Here is a 5,142-nt window from a genome sequence, read left to right on the forward strand (position 1 = left end):
GGGCTAGATAAACTTAGATTTATGTCTTTGGTTTGGCTCTCTGAAGACTTATATAAAACTTATCAGCTACTATAGGGCTCTTAGAAGYATGCACAGCAGAATGTAAACAGATAATTAAATTACTGATATCCAAGACTCTTAACACACAAAACTTACTGACTGCTTGCTCCCTCTTTAATACTCAAATTTTACTTTTGTAACAGCAAGAAAAGTGTCAAATATCAAAGATCTTACCTCAGCAGAAAATGCCTTTGAACCTCTCTCACTCTTCCAATAAAAAAAATTCTGCTTCCACTACGCTCCTTTGCTTCTTACACAGTTACACTTTCATATGTACTTTAATCTGTGATATGGTCATGTATTTCACATTATGCTATATAACATTATAATAGTTACATTTGTATAATTTCTGTAGTAACAGCATCATTTCAGTCACATTGCTATCCCAGTTTGAAAATGAGATGAAAACAGCCTGAGCACATACGTGTCTCATCATGAAACTTGATGCTAAAACAGCTCAATTACTGACAATATGACCCTTTTTCTTTGTTTTATTTATTTATTATATTATTTGTTGTATTCCATTTGGTCGTAGCTTAGATGCTTCGTTCCTTTCTTCCTCTAAAAGGAAGATTTTTCTTATTTCATGGCAGATAAATGCAACAGTACATTTCATAGCATGACTCACTAGCTGGGCAACAAACACAAACAGTCCAGAGTGGAAGGAAAAATTGATGATGAGATGTGGAAGGCTGAAGTCCCTATGGCTGCCAGCTCCTCTTGACAGCCTGAGCAGCAAGGTAGCTCACCTTGGGGCAGGAGAGGAGCACGACCATGAGCAGGGAGCGCAGCTTTCCCCCTGTAAGGCACTGCTGACTCAGAGASCACAGCACACAGAAACAAACACACAGAGAGCAGGGGGCGTGTGATGGCCACAAACCCTGTCCAGCAGCGCTAACTGCCCCACCACCACCTGTAAAAGAGTTAATCCTTCCCTGCATACACAAGAACATGTGTTTTCCCTGTTAAATCCCGACAGAGCTGAAGACAAAGCCAAAAATGGTTACACAAATCTCCACACATCTAATTGCTTCTCTCAGCTCCCAATTTAAAAATGGTTGATAGTATTTCATATTTATGACAGTGCAAATGCAAGTGAAAAATGAAGTCTAGACTGAGTTAAACTTTTCAAATCAATGAAGTCTTATCTTTCCTGATGTTAAAATGACCCTGTACTCACATATGCCACTAGTTATTTACATCCTGTGCTGCTAGAAATATTTTAATTTTGCTATTGATTCAAACAGTACCACAGTTAGATCCCAGCTCTTTTATTCCCTTGGAAGAAGAAAGTACCTTGCAGATCTTAAAGTTCTTTATTTTTAATACATTGAGTCTTTGATGTATTACAGCTGTTTGTTCACAGACAGTATTTGTTTCTGGGTTAAACAGACAGAAGATGACCACTCAAACAATTCAATATTCAATTTTCTATTTTTAAATTTATATTTAGATATAGATGGAGATTTTCATCTCACAAAATTTATGTATAAGCCTTTAGCTTGTTTCAAATGAGCATTCTACTTTGCAGATAGACGACAAATTTATTATATATTTGCAATCCACAGGAATCTTAAATGGATTAATTCTGTTAGACATCACAAATTACTATTATGTACTTTGTTGTAGATTTAGTGGCACTGAGGAGCTATTAAGACAGCAAACCAGCAGCTTGCTGTGTCTAATTGAAAACCTCTTTACCCWCAAAGAGTTTTTGTTATTATTTTTTTAAAATCAGAAGTGTGATATATTGCATAATAATATAAAACACTTGCATTAAGTGTTGACATTTTCCGTAATACCCTGGGAAATTACATTAAAGAGAATAATTATTTTTGTTCGTGATTCATATCAATATTCAAATACACAACAAGCCTTACGGGTGTTCATTACTAATAATTTTTTCAAAATAATACTTTCAAAACTATACTTTATCTAGTCACTGTGAGAATATACAGAGCAATAACACAGTGGCTATAAGTATTACAGCATACAATGATTTTTTAGTATTTTTTAAAATTTAATTTGTAGTATCACGAATGTGATACTGTGAATAAACACAGATGATGTTTGCACTCACCATGTWTACTCCTGGGTTTACTGCTGACAAAAAGGGGTTTATAGGTATAGCGAATTTGCAGGTTTGTTGGAATTTATATCAATTAATTCTGGAAAAAAAAAGCAGATAAGTGAAAAAGAAGAAAAATATGTTTGTCTACAGGGCTACTCAAAAGAATCATATTTCTAATGTACAATACTATGAACTTTGTTGACTTTGTACATACGAAAAACTGATGAGAGTGCAGTTGGATTTCTTCAAATCAATGTAAACATGTGCAGACCTTTGCCAGAATTTTAGCGTCATTTTGAACTTGCGTGAAATGAAACAAGTATGTTTTTGTACTTTTAAAATTCAAGGAAACTAGGGCATCAAGTGTATYCAGAGACCTGAGAACAAGTACCGACAATTGCAAACAGTGGTGATCAAACTGTATTACTGAACAAGCTAGTCCAATACCTTTTGCTTTCCACTAATGGTTAAAATAATTTTGAGGTGAAGTCATACATTGCCCAACGACATCTGGCAAACTTAGGTAATGTGTTCTAGTTGTTTCTAGCCCAAGAGAGCTTGATCTTTAGTTACATCAGCCTATTTGTTGTTGCTTAGAGTTAAACTGTTTTTTTTAAAAAGCACATTTTAGAGACCCTGAGCTCCAGTTTGTTCGGGTACTTTATAACGTTGTTACTAGCATCCAGTTCGTAGGAGGGTGGTCAAGGCCAGTTCCTTTAATTAAAAGTTCCTTTCCTACATTCTGAGGCACAATGTTCCTGTACCAATGTCTGTGTGCTCTGTAGTATGTTTTATGTATGTTCTATATCACATGCATGTGAGCTCACCTCTCCTTACCAATGCTGCTTGCTGTATCACACACCAAGGACATTTGTTAGGGCTTGTGTGCGATACCAGTGTTGCACTCGTGTGGACATGTGCCTTTCCAGAAAACTTCTGTGCATAGTTTGAATGTCATTACTTAAAATCAGGAGCACTAGTTTGTTGTGTTTTTTTAAATCATTCTTGCAGTATGTGGGGTAATTCACAATGAAAAAGCTCATGGCAGACAGCTGAGGGTGCTGTAGAGGAACTTAGAGACAACTGTGGAGTGAAATACTCTTTAATTCACCTGCTCAGTGTTGGAGAACAAGGGAAGAAAATTTAACTGCAGCCTGAAAAGATCCACTGAGTACCTATCTGGGACTGATTGCTTCCCTAATCTTTCAACAAGGCTGCTGGAGAAGCAGAAAGAAGGTGGACATGAGCACCTCTGTCGAAAGTAGTGTTGCTCTGGATTCACCATTGGCAAAAAAATCAGGCCCTTCTTGCTGTGTTCCCTCCCGTCTCAGCCACACTCACCTCTAGCACATTACTTCMAGACCTGCMCTCAGTTGTATTATGYGATTGAACAAACTGTTGTGATTAGCAGTCTCAGTACATACAGCAGCTAGGGAGAGCAACAGGGTATTAAAAATACATGTTAAACTGCAGGAAACCCCAGGGAATCTGCAAACCTCTGTGGGTTTTAAGTGTCAACAGATGGCACAGCATGACCTACTTTGGAATAAATAAATTAAAAAAGGAAGSGTAAAGTTGCTCTGTCAAGAAGTGTCTGTGCTGGTGCTGGGAAGCTGCRGAACTGCAGAGCTCAGGGGGCCAACAATGGGGTGTCTCGAGGCTGCCAGCCGACTTCACAGCCCAGGCGTCATTAGTATGTGCTGGCTGTTCAGTAGCCTACTCAATATGTGCTGCTAATATTAATCTGGGTTTCCTAGCAGCAGGTGCCTCTATCATAAGATTTTCTAGCCTGATTACTTTGCAGATTGGCAGAAAGTCCAAGGTTTGAGKGACTCAAAATAGCAAAATTAAATTTCCAGCCCTAGCAATATCTTTCCTGGAGTCAGGCTGGGTATTGATTCTATGGTATCGCCTTTTACTTTTAATAGATACTTRAGAAAAAATTGCTTCATTCTCCAAAGAAAAGAATACAGTCCAGTACTTTCAATCAGCACCACAGACATAAAAGCAATTGTCAGATTTTTCAATGCTCCTCTTATATTTGCTTTAAGATGTAAATCATCTATTAGTACTACTGCTAATTTCAATACACTCTGTACTGTGAAATTTCTATAGCATCAAGTGTTCTCACTCTCTTCATCAGCTGTTCTGTAAATTCCATCCATCTTCACTATTGTATCCAGCCTTTTCCAGAATGTCTTTTAAACAAAGAGCTTATAAATCCTTCCAAAAGAATAGGAAAAAAAAAAAAAAACCCAAACCTGGTTAACATTGTCTGTTGTGAGACACAATGTACAAACAGATCAGATGCTTTACTGAGCTCTGCTTGTGCAGTAACATGGATRTGGAACTCACTGTTCCAGCATGTATTACCTTGCTTTTATGGACAGTTAATGCAAAATTGCTATTTGCTACCTGGCAAAGAGAATGAGTTATCTTGAGCCTGTTGAGAATTCTGTTTGTAGAACAATATAACCAATTAATTATCCCATATGGATCATTTAGTTTTTTTTCTCATCTGTTCAAATTTTTACAGTTTAAATATGTATAAACATTCAGTTCAGTTATGAATACAGTGTGTGTATTTGGCTTCCTGTGTGTAACATAAGGATATTCTTTCCCACCAATCTGGGACAAGTCCTCTCAAGGGACACTAGACTAAATAACCATTTGCTTTTAGATGGCAATTGAAGAATCAAAACGCTTTGCACAAAACCCATTGTTATTTTTTAATCTGCTTATTCTTTTAATCCTGTTCATTCTTAARCATTTTATACCTTTCAGCCCTTTTAACTCAACATACAGGTAACAGGGACAGATTGATTTTAAAGTTTTCCCAACCTKTGAGCATTATGGAGCTATATTTATACTCTCTGACAGGGAGAATCCTGTATGACAGGGAAAGGCTGGAGGCATTCAGCCATCCAGCCCTCTGCCAGGCTCCATTTCAGATGATCAGAACTGTCCCCGAGTAACCCGGCCTGACGTTGCAGCCCTGCTGTGAGCAGGAT

Source organism: Malurus melanocephalus, unplaced genomic scaffold (assembly GCF_030028575.1).
Source record: "Malurus melanocephalus ecotype Western Australia unplaced genomic scaffold, MMel_1.1 scaffold_732, whole genome shotgun sequence".
NCBI lineage: Eukaryota > Metazoa > Chordata > Aves > Passeriformes > Maluridae > Malurus > Malurus melanocephalus.